Source organism: Macaca thibetana, chromosome 1, assembly GCF_024542745.1.
Source record: "Macaca thibetana thibetana isolate TM-01 chromosome 1, ASM2454274v1, whole genome shotgun sequence".
In the NCBI taxonomy this organism is placed as follows: Eukaryota; Metazoa; Chordata; class Mammalia; order Primates; family Cercopithecidae; genus Macaca; species Macaca thibetana.
This window is the reverse complement of record NC_065578.1, coordinates 184,647,695-184,665,450: the sequence shown is the minus strand read 5'-3', so window position 1 is coordinate 184,665,450 and position 17,756 is coordinate 184,647,695. Positions and strand designations below refer to the sequence as shown.

At 42.9% G+C, this 17,756-nt stretch overlaps 1 long non-coding RNA gene across 1 annotated transcript in view; it reads left to right on the top strand.

Annotated features, from left to right (window-relative positions):
- Window positions 1-17,464, top strand: part of LOC126950284 (uncharacterized) — a 109,749-nt gene extending 92,285 nt beyond the window's left edge. The window contains exon 3 of the long non-coding RNA XR_007724149.1: window positions 16,942-17,464. This is a non-coding gene — a long non-coding RNA (uncharacterized LOC126950284). The remainder of the gene's footprint in view (window positions 1-16,941) is intronic.
- The last annotated feature ends 292 nt before the right edge of the window (window positions 17,465-17,756 follow it).

Sequence of the window (17,756 nt, the reverse complement as noted above, 5' to 3'; positions counted from 1 at the left end):
ACACCGCTGGAAACATAGTAAGCACTCAGTAAAATTCACTATGGATAATACAGTAATGATACCATGAAATTCTCTGAAAATTGAATATCTATGTATGACTTTCCCCTCTACTTCGCCTCCCCACCCACAGTCCCCCAGTCTTCCAAACTGCTAAGCTCTGGGTTTTTTTTTTTTTTTTTTCTCTTTCTTTCTCCATTCCAGATGTTTGGCCTCATCTATCTTTATATCATCCCCTTCTTGATGGGACTTGGATGGGGCAAGAAGAATTAGGAGGAAATTCCCTGGGAAGCTGCCCTTTTCTTGCGAGGGCTCTTGGACTAAGCTGCGGAGGAGACTTCTCAGCTCAAGGGTCACATGCCTTTGCCCCACGCCCCTCCCAGCATGGACTCTCTCAGTCTCTCTTCTGGGATGTTGCTGGTAATTAGTAGTTCATTCCTGACATTGCTATTTCCCCCTGGGCCAAATGACCAAGATAGATATATTTAAAAATACAAGGTTTCCTGGCTTTCTTTAGTGCATTTAATCTTTCCACCATAGCTTACATTTCCCTCCCTTCCCTTGGACTTCCACGAACAAATGCACGATTAGCATTTTCACAGTAAAATAAATAAATACATACGAGAACAAATCCTTCCGTCTGTCAAGTATTGTAGTCCTGAAATATAAAGGACCGCTATCCTGACATAAGGGAGGAAAGGAGGGACAATGGAATGACTGCCTCACTGACAGCAGTCAGAATTTGAAGGAAAACAAGGGTGCCAATGCTGCCATTTCTGCATTCCAATCTATATTATCTCAACCATCTTCTCTCCCACCCCACCCTTAGCCAATGGGTATTCCACACCAAGGACTGCATTAGACCTAATCGTGTGAGCCATTAAAAAGTTTTCAGCCGGGCGCGGTGGCTCACACCTGTAATACCAACACTTTGGGAGGTCAAGGCGGGCGGATCATTTGAGATCAGGAGTTCGAGACCAGCCTCGCCAACATGGTGAAATCCTGTCTCTACTAAAAATACAAAAATTAGCCAGGCATGGTGGCAGGCACCTGTAATCCCAGCTATTCGGGAGGCTGAGGCAGGAGAATCACTTGAGCCCGGGAGGTGGAAGTTGCAGTAAGCAAAGATCGCACCACCGCACTCCAACCTGGGCAACAGAGCAAGACTCCATCTCAGAAAAAAGGTTTTCATAGTGTAGCGCTTGAGTTAAGAATATCTTTCACATCCTGAGCAATGTAGTGAGACCTTGTCTCTACTAAAATAAATAAATAAATAAAAGTAGCCAGGCGTGGTGGTGCAGACTAGGGAGGCTGAGGTGGGAGGATCACTTGAGCCCAGGAATTGGAGACCAGCCTGTGCAACATAGGGAGACTCCATCTCTACAAAAAATTTAAAAATTAGCTGGGCATGGTGACACTCACCTGTAGTCCCAGCTACTCGGGAGGCTGAGGTGGGAGGCTCACTTGACCCCAGGAGATGGAAGCTGAAGTGAGCCGTGATCGTGCCTCTGCACTCTGGCCTGCGTGACAGAGTGAGACCTTGTCTCAAAAAAAAAAAGAAAAAATTTTTTTTCTTATCCTCCTGATAACTTAGAAATGAGTACATGGACCTCTAACTGCTCTCTACCAAGCCATATTTGAGCCTGGTAGAGCGACATCTCAACGGAAACCGCAGTCTATCAGAACATGGTAATCTTGCCAAACGAAGTGGTTAAAAGAGAAATACCTTCTTAACCAAAGCTAAAACAGCTGCTACCTGGTTGTAATATTTCATATTTGATTTCGAGGAACATTAGATTTATTATGTCATGTACTTCGGTTTTGCAACAGATGCTTCCTCTGCAGGAATATATTGGGTTCAAACATTTCTACCTCCAGGAATCCTTTCTTCGCCCTGCCTTCCTTTCACTGGCCTCGATTATTTTCCCTGGGTTCCCATAACCAATAAACAGTATTGTTCTGCTTTGGGTCCTGTGATTTTAGGGGGCCTCCCTCTGACCCTCTTTTTGACTGACCCCTCCTTACAGGACAAATAGTGCCCGCCCAGAGGCCTTCTCTTTCGGACGATATTCTAGGTACCCAACATCCCAGAATACCCTCCTTAAAAAGCCCAGAGCCCTCTTCTGTAGGTCCATCCTAAAAGTGGACCACGCTGCTGGTGAACACGCTCCGGGGGGAATGAAGAGGGACCAGGCAAAAACCATTTGCTGCCAGAGAGCTTGGATCTGCGGTCCCAGGAGTCCACATGCACCTGACTCTGTGGAACAGGATGGAGCTAGAGGTGGGAAAGCCCCAAGGGGCTGAGCTAGGGATATATCTGATTATCTGACAAGGTGGGAGGAGAGGACATAGTTCATTGATAGTTCATTAGCTTGGCTTATAACTTTTAAATACTTAGACTTATAGTCCATGCGCCTCTCTTTATACTCTTGCCCTGGGCCCTGCAGATGTTAAATGTGGGCCTGCTCATAATGCCCCGGGAATAGCTCTAGATTTGCAGTGCTAGCATTGTATTTAATATAATCATCTGTTTTCATGACTGGCAGTCGCCACATACTACCCCAACCGCAGGGCCTTTGCATACACTTTTCCCTTACCTAGAATGCTCTTCCCCACTGATCCCTTTAGCCTAGGAAACTTTTTTTTTTTTGAGATGGAGTCTTGCTCTGTCACCCAGGCTGCAGTGCAGTGGCACGATCTCGGCTCACTGCAAGCTCCGCCTCATGGGTTCACGCCATTCTCCTGCCTCAGTCTCCCAAGTAGGTGGGACCGCAGGCGCCCACCACCACGCCTGGTTAATTTTCTTGTATTTTTACTAGAGATGAGGTTTCACCATGTTAGCCAGGATGATCTCGTTCTCCTGACCTCGCGATCTGCCCGCCTCTGCCTCCCAAACTGCTGAAACTTTTAATGTATCTATCAGATCTCAGTTCAAATACCATTTTCTCGAAAAGTTTTTCCAGACTTCCTAGATTAGATCAGGCCCTCCAGTTTTCACTCTCACATCTGCCTCTGATAAACACTGAGGAGAAAATATAGTAGTCACATAATACCAATGTTAATGATAATGAAAAGGCAGTCATCAATACTAAAGGCCAGACATTGTGATAGATGCTTTACTTACATTACCTCATTTATTCTCCATAAGAAGCCTAATAAACTAGTATTATATCCCCATTTTACAGATGAAGAAGCTGAGGCTTGGGAAGTGTGATGGACTATTATGCTGATAGTCCCCAAATGAATCAGGCCTCCTAGAATTCACATCCTCATGCAGCCCCCTCCTACATTGATTCCTGGGTTACCCGGGTGATTTGCTTTGGCCAATGGCACATCAGCAAACATGACTTAAGCGGTGGTTTGATCAATTCTTCCTTTTGGAAGCTAGACACCATTTAAGAATCCTGGACCAGGGCCAGGCATGGTGGCTCACGCCTGTAATCCCAGCACTTTGGGAGGCTGAGGTGGGCAGATCACTTGAGGACAGGAATTCAAGACCAGCCTGGCCAACATGGTGAAACCCCATCTCTACTAAAATTACAAAAAATTAGCCAGGCCTGGTGGTGGGTGCCTATAATCCCACCTACTCAGGAGGCTGAGGCAGGGGAATCGCTTGAACCCAGGAGGTGGAGGTTGCAGTGAGCCGAGATCTCACTACTGCACTCCAGCCTGGGCAAAAGAGCGAGACTCTGTTGCAGAAAACAAAAAAAAAAAAAGAAAAGAAAAGAACCCCAGATCAAACTGATGACTAAAAAGAAGCACATGGTGACAGAAGCCCAGCTGGCTCAACATCTCAGCCCCTCCCCTTTTCCTGAGTGTGCAGCCACTTAGAAAAGGACAGTGGAAGAACCATAGTCAGCAACTACAGAACTATTGTTGTAAGTCACTAAGTTTTAGGATACTAATGATGTAGCATATGTATACTTTGAAATAGACATAGTCATAGATAACTGATACAGAGAAGGTAAGTAATTTGCTCAAGAACACAGAGCTTAAAAGTGATATATATGAATATATAAACAGTCCCATGTGCGCACAATATACATTCCTAGTCCAGTTATCCTCTTCCGGACACTGCTGGGCATTGTGACTGGATCTCTGCTTTCTGGGCTCCTCTCCTGGTCTACACTGCTACGCATGTCCCCTGCTCATCAACCTCGCTTCCTCTGGCCTTGTTGTCTTAAGCCTGTCCTAGATGAGACAGGACCATTGACAGTAACAAAAGTCCCTGGGTAAGACGGGCAGATTCTCATCACAGTGTGAGATTTCTCCCTAGGTCTGGGTGCCCACCGCACCCCCGGGCTCCTCCCAAAGGGAAACTTGTAGGCCCCAAACCAGCCCCTTCTTTCCCTTAGGTCTCCAGAGCACTCACTCCTCAGGCCTCCACTCAGCGCTTTCCCATTCCTCAGGCCGGGTTTACCCCACAACGGACTTAAAAATAAGCTTGTCTTGCTACCAGGAAGATTTTCCATCAGGAGCCTGCAGAATTGGCCCTTCCCATTCCAAGACGCAGAAGGTGGAATAGGAAACAAAAGTGCTGGTCCTTTCTCTCAAGTACTAGCCAGAACTATAAACCTTTTCCAGCCCCAAGCCAGAAACTAGAAGGGAAGAACACCTTCTAAAGAGAGAAAGACTGTGAAGATAGCTGACACCCAGAGAGTGATTTGTTGAGATCTGAAAAATCCCTTATCATGTGCAGGGTTTCTAAGGGCCCTTAGAGAGCTTGCTGATTCCAGAAAGATATGCATCACTTTCTTTTTTAAAACAGCATTATCAAAGTATAATTTCCATTTCGATTGTACAATTCACTTATTTTTACTTTACCAAATGGCACAGCCATCTCTTTAAACCAGTCTTAGAACATTTTCATCTTCCCTGTAAGATCCCATATGCCCTCATCCCTATTCCCATCCCTAGCCCCAGGCAATCACTATCACTGTCTGTCTTATAAATGTGCCTTTTCCAGATATTTCATGCAAATGGAATCATACAATATGTGGTCTCTTGTGTCTAACTTCTTTTACTGAACGTAATGTTTTTGAGGTTCATCCATCACATAGCGTGTGCCAGTAGTTTATTCCTTTTCCGTTTCTGAGTAGTATTCCATCATGTGAGTATAGCACATTTTATGTACGATTTACCAGCTGATGGACATTTAGGCTGTTTCCAGCTTTTGGTGATTATTAATAACACTGTTACGAACATTCTCATGTTAGTCTTTTTGTGGTCATATGTTTTCATTTCTCTTAGGAAATTTGGGAGTGGAATTGCCAGGCCATTTCATATTTAACTTTCAACTGTAAACTGCCAAACTGCTTTCCAAAGTGGCTTTATCATTTTACATTCCTGCCAGCAATTGTGGGTTACTTCTCCTCCCTAAGACATAAGACAAGTATCCTCTAATCTTTGATCCACTTCCAGTTTTTTTACTCTAAGATTCAATGAGGTCACTGAGAATGTTTCAGCTATGTTTTCCTGGGTTGAATGTCACTTTTATTCTCTACAGTTACCTTGAGTAGTCGTTTATGATGTGTACACTCAATATACACATGTGTCATTATCTATTTATCTAAAATACTTAGCTCATCAGTATGATTTTTAACTATCTCAGGGAATGGTCATGCAAAGGTATTTATGTAAACTCTGAGGCAAACAACAGTATACAGCTCAGAAGATTTGCCAGGAAACTGAACTCCTCAAAAATAGATTTCGCAAGAGTGCAACCTCAGGTGGTATTTTCCATAAGCGTACATTGGTCCCAAATGTGCCCACATGAAACTCATTAAGGTAAAAAGTTAGCACAAAGGACATGTATATAGAAAACCTCGGAGGCCAGAGGAAACAAGTTTAGGGAAAAAACAAAACAAGTGTAAGGTTAAAGAAGATATACACCAACACGTCACACAAAATTTACCTTAGAATTTTTTTTTTTTATTATGCCACTATAGTTAAAGAAACTGTGGTCAGAAATCCTAACCTTTTTGAAAATATTTTCTAAAGAAATCCTAACCTTTTCTAGACTGTTTTTACACAATAGCAAGAATATACATTTAAAATTTTTTGCCAAGTGACAAAAAATATTGAGATTCAGAAATAAAGCCCAAGATAATTAGAGTCTAAAAATTGCTATTGAGGCCTTGGTCATATTAAATATGTTTACCAGAGAAGGAGGTTGATGACGTCACAACTATTGTCCGTGAGTTTATTTGTATAAGTTGGCTGAACTAAGATTTCTATTATAACACTGAGAATAGAGTATATAAAGAAAATCACTGGTTATTCAGGAATAACATGAGGAAGTTTCATGTCTTGATTGTGGAGTTGGTTTCTCATTCTACACATGTGCTAAAATATCATAGAATGCCCCCTCCAACACACACACACGGTGAATGTGAAAACCAGTAAAATCTGTATCGTCTGTACCTGAGTGAATATCATACCATTGTAATGTGGTTTTGAACCTGTACTATGTTATGTGAATTATTTTCACTGGGGGAAGCTGGGTGAAGTATACACGAGAACCTTCTATACTATTTTTAAGACTTCTTGTAAATCTTGAACTTCTTTAAAATAAAAGTCATTTGAAAGAGATAAAGGAAGAAAAGTACTACGTTTAAAATTTACGTCTTTTTTTTTTGAGACGGAATCTCGCTCAGTCTCCCAGGCTGGAGTGCAGTGGTGCAATCTCAGCTCACTGCAAGCTCCACCTCCCGGGTTCACGTCATTCTCCTGCCTCAGCCTCCTGAGTAGCTGGGACTACAGGCGCTCGCCACCACGCCCAGCTAATTTTTTGTATTTTTAGTAGAGACGGGGTTTCACTGTGTTAGCCACGATGGTCTCGATCTCCTGACCTCGTGATTCACCCACCTCGGCCTCCCAAAGTGCTGGGATTACAGGCGTGAGCCACCGCGTCTGGCTAAAATTTATGTCTTGGTTGAGGGCTGTGGCTCATGCCTGTAATCCCAGTACTTTGGGAGGCCAAGGAGGGTGGATCACCTGAGGTCAGGTATTTGAGACCAGCCTGGCCAAAATGGTGAAACCCTGTCTCTACTAAAAATACAAAAATTAGCCAGGCGTGGAGGCAGGCACCTGTAATCCCAGCTACACGGGAGGCTGAGGCAGGAGAATCGCTTGAACCCCAGGAGGCAGAGGTTGCAGTGAGCTGAGATTGCACCACTGCATTCTAGCTTGGGCGACAAGAGCGAAACTCCATCTCAAAAAAACAAACAAAAAACAAAACAAAACAAAACAAAAACTTATGTCTTACACTATTGCAAAATAAAAGGTTTTTGAAATACCTCAAAATAAAAGGAGGGAAGGGGAGGATAGAAAGAAGGGGAGAAGGAAGGAAACACTAGGGATTCTTTTCTTCCTTTTTGGTCCATGTAGGGTAAAGACACCTGACAGCAATAACTTAAGCACACCCTTAGAATGACCCTGTATGGCGGATGCATCGAATTTGTGTTCTAAGCTAGAGAATCTAGGTGTGGCCAACTCGAGGATTCATTCGTTGTCTATGAGGAGCATCTGAGCCCTGCCTGCCCTTGTCCCAACCATCGTTCCGTCCCATGAAACAGGCTCTACAGGAGATGGAGGCCCCAAGTTTGGGTTGATGAAGGTTGCCAGGTGGAGGTTGTTAGGGAAAGGGTGTGCCAGGTGCAGGTTGTTAGGGAAAGGGTGTGCCAGGTGCAGGTTGTTAGGGAAAGGGTGCTGAGTGAAAACACTACCTAAATTGCATGCCTTTTGCAAGCGGTTTTGGTTCTTCTGCCTAGTCTGCCCCCACTGGGCCCTGGGGTTATCTTGTCCACCACTGGACTCTCTCCCTTGTATGTCACCCCCTAGTAAAACCTCCACAGATCTCATTTCTGGCTCTGTGTCTCTTCTTTGGCCTCTTGAACCTGATGCCTTTTCTGTTGAGGTTAATAGGGTGTAGGCACAGCAGTCAGGATGGACTAGAGAAAGTGAAGAGGTGGGGGGACAGTAAGGTGCCTCCTAAAGTTGAAGATAAAGATCCCTTCTGAGAAGGAAATTATGAAAGATCAACACAACTAACCCGCCTTAAACTGGAATGTGTATGTGGCTGACATTTCCTAATGGAAGAGCCTAGGTATAGCATGAGGAAATTAGCATGTCTAAACCCGGGGTTCTACTCTTTCCATTGTAACTTTCTTTGGGAAGAGTGATAACACAAGGAGTTAGCCTTCACTGCATCTGCAAGCACAGAGTACAGACATCAAGGATTGTTCACAGGAAAGAGCCTGGACTGGCTGTTCCAGCATCCTTGGCAAGAGTTACCTCGACAGCGGAGACAGATGCATCGGACTATCATAGCTTGGCGACAAGAGCCATTAAGACCATTCTTGAATTCCCTTCTCTATGATTCCATCCTCACTTTTAATTGTGCTTTGGCGATCTGTGTAGCTTTTGCATAGCAAGATAATGAGCGGATCGGCCAATGCCAGGATTTTAGTCCATTTGACATTATTTCTTCTTCATAAATTAGTAATTTGGCATTCTGGTTCGTATATCAATATCGTGTGGGTTTTGTAAGAATGAGCAACTGAAGCAGGAGTTCTTAACCTGTAAACCAAGGGCAGGCTTCAAGGGATCCATTAAGCCCTAAGATTACGTGCAAAAGTGTGAGTGTGCCCTTGCAGTGTGCATTTATCAAGGAGAGGGGGCAATAGCTTTCACCAGATTCTCATAGAGGGTTTCAAATCTGGATACACTGGCAAAATAGTATTTCTGGGCTTCTAAAACTGAAGTGACCACAATAAGACAGTGTGCTTTAGTGTGCTGTAAAACAATGCCTATCAGGAAGGGGGTATGCTTTTGTTGTTGTTGTTCTCACTCTAACTATAATATCTTAAATTGAGGGGATTATTCATAACATAGTTTTGTTTTTCTTTTCACAGAATACCCTGGGAATATTTTCCTGTGCTATTCTTCTTTTACGACACCATTTTAAATAACTTCATAAAATTCAATGGCACAAATTCATCTTATGAGAAATATTTTAAAAGTTTATTCACTAATAACCCCTAAGAGGCTTACTGTTTATGTGAAATGTAGACTTGTTTTTATTAATAGATACTAAGTGTGAGAATGAATTGCAGTCACTATTATTGACAGCTAATATTTATGACACACTAGCTCCATACCAGGCAATGTGCTAACTGCTTTGCATATGAAATCTGGCTGTGAGTTTTACAACAGCCCTGGGAGGTAGATATTATTATTTTCACTCAACAGCTGAGGAAACTGAGATATAGAAAAGTCAAAGAACTTTCTGAGGTCACATTGCACTCAGCAGTGGAGTCAAGCTGCCAGGCCACATCTGGCTGCCCTTCCCCCCTCACCATGATACTCAATGTCTTTATCCTTTAAGCTCCATTTGGACGTACTTCAACCTTGAAGTTTTATTCTCACTCAAAGTCATTTCTTCCTTTGTGGAAGTCCTCTGGTTCTTCAACTGGCTCCAAATCACCCCCCTTAGCACCATTAGAGTATTACCTAACTCAAGGGTCAGCAAACTTTTGCTGTCAAGGACTAGATTGTAAATATTTTAGGTTTTGTGGCCCATATGGTCTCTGTCACAATTACTCCACTCTTGTGCCCACTGTAGCATGAAAGCAGCCATAGACAACCACTAAATCAGTGAATGTGGCTATGTGCCAATAAAATCTTATTTGTGGACATTGAAATTTGAATTTCATGTAATTTTCACATGTCATAAAACGTGTTCTTCTTTTGATTTTTTCCAATCATTTAAAAATAAACTATTCTTAGCCCATGATCTGCAACTAAAACAGGTGGCCAGCTGGATTTGACCCATAGACCAAAGTTTGCCAGCTGTTCAGACTGCATCTTCTGTGTTCATATTCTCCACAACTACGTAGAACATCTTTGAGCTTAAAAACTATATCTTAACCCTTTCTGACTCTCCACAGAATCTATATACAGGGATAGACTCATAATTAAGTACTCAACAAATACTATTAATCAACATTAATAGTGTTGATGCTTTTCACCCTCAGAGCCATATCTAAGAAGAAATAAGTCCATTTCAAAACGTTTTCTTCACCCTTTTCCCTCTCTAATGAAATTCTGTATCTCTAAAGTACCACAGCAGTTTTTTGGTTCTGAGTGCTGATAAGCAATACCCACGTGCTTGGTTAGCTTAAAGGTCAGATGCTATCCTGGCCAGAGGCCAAGGAATACAGCTGGTGAAAATTCAAGCTGTCACACACTTGTTGCTAGCCTGAATTTCTAGTTCCTTCATCATGAATTATTAGATTGTTTATCATAACAATTTGCTGCATGAACAATCATTTTTAAAGCCATAATCCCCCACCGGGAGAGATGTCATGACTCAATGGGCTAAATTTAGGACCATGAGAATCCTGCTGCAGGACTGGCTGCCATGCATCTTCTGTGGGCCTTCATCTGTTGATGGAGGGTAAGAAGCACTACCCTCTTCTTATGGGCTTCATGGGGCTGGGCTGATGGTGAATGACTCTGCACATGTAGCAGTGGGAGTTGTAAGCATCTTCATTTACTTTTACTCAATCGTATGACGCAGTGCCAGTGAATGGTCGTATAAGACAGAGAAATATGCTGTACTCTATTATGTGTAGAAATGAAAACTGTTTTGTTTTTAAATTTGCCTTAAGGCCATGTCAACAAGATATGGAATCAAGCTGGTATTTACCACTAGTACACACTTAGAAATTATGCAACATATGCCAATGAGCTTTTTTTGTTTTATCATCTCAGAGTGAAGCTGCTGAAACCAGGAACTGTAATTACAGTAGTCTTTTTGCTGTCCTGCTATTGGTCAGATGTCACTCTGCTGAAGAGCATATGAAAATGATTGGTATTATACTTTTTTAAGAATGGCCCATAACATGGTTTTCAGGATGGAATTTTGCAAATGCTTCTGCGTAACAAGTAAAATTCTAGGTTTTGGAGGAGGCAGCTGTGCTGCAGGGCTTGAATGTTATTCTGATTTATTTCTAAAAGTTTATTTTAAGGGCTTTTCTTTTTTCACTAGAGTTAGTTTTCACCCACTTTACAAATGCCTTAAAATAATCTGGTGTTGAAAACTCTTCCAACAGCTGCCACCTTGCCTATGGGGTGAGGAGGCTGCTCTCTCAAGGGTGAAGCAACACTCGGCAGGAACAAATGTTTAAAATTTGTTGAAGACAGAAGACAAAGGAAAGCTTTATCACTTACTTGTTAACTACAGCAAGGAGAAACTTTTCCACTTAGAAATCCCTCAACATTCTTCAGCAGATTGATGGCTTACAGCTCCTAAGCAGACAGCAATCTCATACTTGGTGTATAGTAAGAGGTGGAAAATAAATTGACTCACAAAAGATGTTCTTTCAAACCTCAAACTGCAATTACCATGGAGAGGGAAGGAGAGGAGGCATTTGGCTTTGTAACTAGAGCCTCAGTAATAGGCCAGGGCTCAGGGGTAGCAGCTGTTTCTGCCTCCACATGCTGCCTCATTCCACAGACAGGTCAGGTGGCATCTATGCACACAGAGTTTGTGACATTTGTTGGGTGCTTAGGGTGCCTGGATGAAGGGTGCTTGTAGGAATGTTGGCAATTGCTAATTATTACTGTAATAATAATATTGTGGATAGGAGGTCTGTTGGCCTTATATAAATATCCTACTTTGATGTAAGAAGCTCCTGAGCACCAGCGGTTAACACAGTTTTGTTTGGGAAATCTTACGCTCAGCTGTGGTCATTATGGTGTCTTCCCTACTGTAACCCCAAAGAGTAGCTCGCATATTTCTATGTGGGTTAGTCACTGGATCATTAATAAACCAAGAATGTAAGACACTGCTATGGCAGATCTTGTTGGTATTACTAACATGCTGGACATGCTAGTCCATCTTTCCCTCTACCTTCACTGGTGGTCTCAGGGTAGAGAAGAAAATATTCTTCCCTAAATTTAGATTCGCACTATTTGAAATTTAAAAGCTCATGTACTTTATTCAATTTTATTTAGTAAAGAAAACCTTTAGAGGCCGGGCGCCATGACTTATGCCTGTAATCCCAGCACTTTGGGAGGCCGAGGCTGGCAGATCACCTGGGGCCAGGAGTTTGAGACCAGACTGGCCAACATGGCAAAAACCGATCTCGACTAAAAATACAAAAAATTAGCCAGGCATGGTGGTGGGCGCCTGTAGTTGCAGCTACTTGGGAGGCTGAGGCAGGAGAATTGCTTGAACCTGGGAGGCGGAGTTTGCAGTGAGCCGAAATCATGTCACTGTACTCCAGTCCGGGCAACAGAGCAAGACTCCATCTCAAAAAAAAGAAAGAAAGAAAGGAAAGAAAGAGAGAAACAGAGAAAGAAAGAGGGAGGGAGAGAGGGAGAGAAGGAAGGAAGGAAGGAAGGAAGGAAGGAAGGAAGGAAGGAAGGAAGGAAGGAAGAAAGGAAGGAAGGAAGGAAGGAAGAAGGAGGAAGGAAGGAGGAAGGAAGGAAGGAGGGAGGGAGGGAGGGAGGGAGGGAAAGAGGAAGGAGGGAAAGAGGGAAGGAAGGAAGACTTTGGTTAGCCTAGGAGTAAAAATGGAAAGAAAGGAAAGAAATATGGTTTGGGGAAGTCTTAGGTTAATTTGATTATTTTTAACAATTTTTGAGCCTCCACTATGGCCAGACACTGGAGATAGAAACATACAAAGCCGACAAGGAGACTGCAGGCTGGGAGGGATGCACGGATGAACTGACCAGTGCCATAAAGAGCCACGTGTGGAGCGATACATGCACTAAAAACAGTAGAGGTACAAGGGAGAAAAGGACTTTTGTTTCTGGAGGGGAGTGAGCTTATCAGAAAATCCAGAGCAAAAGGCATGAGCTAAGTCTTGAAAAACGGATGCAATGGATCCTACAAGCTCACTAACTGCCCACATTCCAGGCAGAAGCAGCAGTAGGAGCAAGAGTGTGGAGGTGAGAAACAGACCAGCCTGCATGCTGATGGAGAAGAAAAGAGAGACAGAAGTCTCAGAAATGCCTAAGTCCTGTGATTCTCTGCTGAAAAGAACCACCAATCTTGCCCAAATCCCATCCAGGACCTCTGCAAGCACCACCTCCTCTAGGAAGGTTTCTGGCTCCTTTGAATGTCTGCAGCAGTTTTACTATTGGTGTTATTTGTCTAGCACTCCCATCCCATTTCCCACCCTACGCTGTTTCACTGTGCTCTCGTTACCCTCTGTGAGTAACCTGAGGGCAGGGATTGAGTCTTGTAAAGCAGCATAGTACCTTAAACTTAACTGTTACTTTGTAATCACTGGGCTTGATTTGAATTGAACTGCTCAGTTTGATTCACCGTGGTCCGTGTACATGGAGATTCATAGTAGATAGTTTTTTCTGTTTTTATTTATTTATTATTTATGCATTTATTTATTTATTGAGACGGAGTTTCACTCTTGTCACCCAGGCTGGAGTTGCAATGGCACTGTCTCAGCTTACTGCAAACTCCACCTCCCAGATTCAAGCAATTCTCCTGCCTCAGCCTCCTGAGTAGTTGGGGTTACAGGTGCCCACCACCAAGCCTAGCTAATTTTGGTATTTTTAGTAGAGACGGGGTTTCACTAACCAGCCTGTTGGCCAGGGTGGTCTCGAACTCCTGACCTCAGGTGATTCACCCGCCCTGGCCTCCCAAAGTGCTGGGATTACAGGCGTGAGCTACCACACCCAGCCTTTTTTTTTTTTTTTTTTTTTTTCAAAATTTAAAAGTCATAGAAAAATTGTAAAAATAGTACTTGGAGCTCCAAGTACTCCAAGCACTAGTGCTCACCCAGATTACCAATTGTGACCATTTAATCACATCTGCCTTATTCTTTCTAATAAACACACACAAGCATTAAAGTTGTTTTTGTTTTTTCCTGGACCACTTGACAGAAAAAGTCACAGACATGACGCCCCCTTACTTACCCTTTAATCCTTCAGTGTGTATTTCCTGTAAACAAGGACATTTTCTTACACATTCAGACCATCAATTAACATTGACAATGAACAAACCAGAACATTAACATTGATCCAGCTTTACCACATAATTCACAGACCCCATTCAAATTTCCCCTGTTGTTGCAATAATATCTTGTACAGGTACAGGCTTTTTATAGTTATAATTTCTCTTTAATCTCCTTCACTTTGGAACAATTGCTCAGTTTTTCTTTATCTTTCACAACCTTGACATTTTTTTGAAGTACGTACTTTGTAGAATGCCCCGCAAGGTGGGTGTGTCTGACGTTTCCTCGTGATTTATGCGTTTGTAGCAAGAGCACCTCAGAAGCAATGCCTTGCCCTTCTCAGTGCATCTATCAGGAGGCATATTATGCCAAATTGTCCTATCACTGGTTTTGGTAAAGATAGTGTCTCATGGGTATCTCCACTGAGTCATCCCTAAGTATTTCATGAGGAGACACCTTAAGGCTTCTATTATCAGATAGAGCTTTCCTTTCTTCTCCATTTATGCATTTTTTTTATCAATGTAGATTCACAGATTCCTATTTTATTCAAAGAGTTAAAAATAGGTAACTATCATTTGTTCAGATACTCAAATTGCCCAGACCTGACCATCGGGAGCTCTTTTTTTTTTTTTTTTTTGAGACAGAGTCTTGCTCTGTCACCCAGGCTGGAGTACAGTGGCGCGATCTCAGCTCACTGCAACCTCCGCCTCCCAGGTTCAAGCGATTCTCCTGCCTCAGCCTCCCAAGAAGCTGGGACTACAGGTGTGCACCACCACGCCCAGTTAATTTTTGTATTTTTTAGTAGAGATGGGGTTTCACCATATTGGCCAGATTGTTCTCAAACTCCTGACCTCGTGATCCACCTACCTCGGCCTCCCCAAGTGCTGGGATTACAGGCGTGAGGCACCGAGCCCGGCCCATTGGGAACTCTTTTAAGGCAGATCTTGTGACCTTTTGATATGTCCCTACCATGCTTTGGACATTTCCTTACTTTGTAGTACAAGATGTCCCTGTCTCATCTTTCATTTTATGTACGTCAGCCCTAGAGTCAACCATTTCTCTAAGGAACCCTGGTTCCTTTAAATGGAGAATAATATTTAGAAGCCAAGCCCTGCAAGCTAGGGGTGCTCATCGCTACCAGGTGTTTTTCCCTCCAGCCCTCACAGCACACAGAACTAGGAAATATATATGTATATATCTATTTACATATTTTATAAGTATATACATGTATGTGTATATGTATCTCTGTGTGTATACAGTAGTCCCTCCTTATCTGTGGGAAATGGGTTCCAAACCCCCAGTAGTTGCCTGAAACTGTGAATAGTACCCAACCCGATTGCTGTTAGAACGCACTTCTGCCCGCGTCCTCCATCCACAAATGTAATGCCTTCTCCATCATAACTAAACAACGTGGCTGTAACTTTTGCAGTTTGAGGTGTGATAGCAAAACTAGCAGTTTCTTTTTCCTTTTTCACAATTTCACAGATGGAAGATTCGTTCTTACTGTGGATCTCAGCAATCTCGGCATATAATTTTCTCTTTCCTTATTAAGGAGAACTTTCACCTTTTTACTTAAAAGCACTTTATAGCTTCTCTTTGGCGTATCCCAACTGCCAGCATTGCTACTCTTGTGCTTTGGGGTTATTATTAAGTAAAATGAGGGTTACTTCAACACAAGCACTGTGAGACCTGACAGTTGGTCTGAAAACCAACACAGCTACTAAGTGAATAATGGCAGGAGCGTAGACAGCGTGGGTATGTTGAACAAAGGGAGGATTCAAATCCTAGGCAGGACAGAGCAGGATGGCACACAATTTAAAACTCATGAATTGTTTATTTCCAGAATTGTCCATGTAATGTTTTTGGACCAAGGCTGACCTCAGGTAACTGAAATTGAGGAAAGCAAAATCACAGATCAGGGAATATGCACACACACATAAACATCTGCACACATTGGTGCCTACATCAACATCTACGTCAATGTCTACATAAAGCTATGAGTTCAGATTGATTCCTCTTCTTCCAATCTAATAGCACAGGGCTTGTTCAAGCCATTCCTCTTTCAGTATTTATAATTCCCTTCTGACAGCAAGAAATGTGACTCTCATTATGCTCAATGTATTCACCTCTTTGCTTAATCATCCCTATATGTCATCAGTCCCAGCTGCAATGGCAAAAGCTAACAGGCAAGTCCCTTTCCCCCACCATGGTGGGGACTGAATGAACAGTTACCTGCGGTGATCAGAATGCACACTCTGAGGGAATTCTCCCGCTTCTGCCACTGCCTGGACTCTGAGAATCGGTGGGCAAGGATCACAAGGTTGACTTTTCCTGTTGTTGCTTAGCAGAGTGAATGTTATTTTCTGCTTTGCCATGGCAGTGACCCCTTTAAATGTGGAATTTTTTTTTCTGTTTGCTTCTCTCTACTTCTCTAATTACTCATAGGACAGTAAAAGGATTAACCGAATCCATTCAAAGATGTGTCCCGCTCCAAGCTTCCCCCAGGAAGAGTGCATGATAAATATTATATAGCTTGAGGCCAAAGGTCAGCTAATCCCTCCTCACAGCTGCTAGTACATTCTCAGGGCCACCAGCTCACTTCCTAGACACACATCTCTAAGTCATCTTGCACTCCTCCTGCCTCCACCCCGCCACGTACCCCGCCCCATGTCAAATTGCAACCTTGGAGGCAGCAAGTTCCTTCGCACTGCAGCTGCTGCGTCAGTTTCTCCTTGACCGATTTACTGTGGCCCTTGAGACTGCCCCCTTCACAATGTCCTTACCGTTCTTGAGGGCCAGGGAAATCCTTTTCTACGACTTAAATCCTCCCAACTCATTTAGATGTTTCCTTACAGAATTTTCAAAACCAGACAGTGTGTGTCATACCATGTTCCCCAAATGAAGTTGAAAATCCAATTTATAAGACCAATTTCTATTCTCTCACAATTTATATTATTAGAGAAAATGGATAATGAAGCCCACAGATTTCACTCCAGAACTGACTTTGCTGCAGAGGAGCGAGGAGAGCTGCCTGGCAACACAACGCATCGCTGTGCATAAACTTTGTTTACAGCCAAGGCTGGAGTAAAGGAACAGATGGCAAGAAAATCGGATTTAAAGAAAGGAAGGATGTGCCTGCATCTGGGAGCTCGGTAAATCTCTTGGCTTCTGGTGTGCATACAAGGGTGACGTCTAGCTACCCCAGCAGTCGCATCCCAGTTTGCTGTTGATTTTTGCCTGTTTGGATCTGTCTCTGAGGATGGTTAATACATCTTATTACAAGCATTTATCTCATCCCTCCCACAGGAAATGTGTTTTCCCAGGGATTTGTATGATCCCTAACCTTTTATGGAGAGCAGTTTCTTGATCATCCATGTGATTGTGTATCTAAAATTTCAAGAATATTTAAGCTGTTAATCCTGCTTGTCTGTAAAAGATGGGTTTATATTTCTATGATCTTGGAAATATTTACAATGAGTGTGTATAACAAGGAGAAATAAGCATAAACATTTATGCGTGCCACATTCGTAAGCGTGCTTGCACACACACCCACTTCATGCTTTATTGTCTCTCTCCGGTGCTTTTCTCTGAAGGCAAAACCGTTTGAAGCAGCTGCCCCTCACAATATATGAAATAGCTATTACCAAGGCTCACAGTAAAGCTGCCCAAGGCTTGCTTACCCCGCCCTCCAGAAGGAAAGTGCAAGTTACTCTTCAGGTAAGATTTACATCTGCTCCCTTGGGAGGGTAAAGGGAGAGAACATATACATTTTAT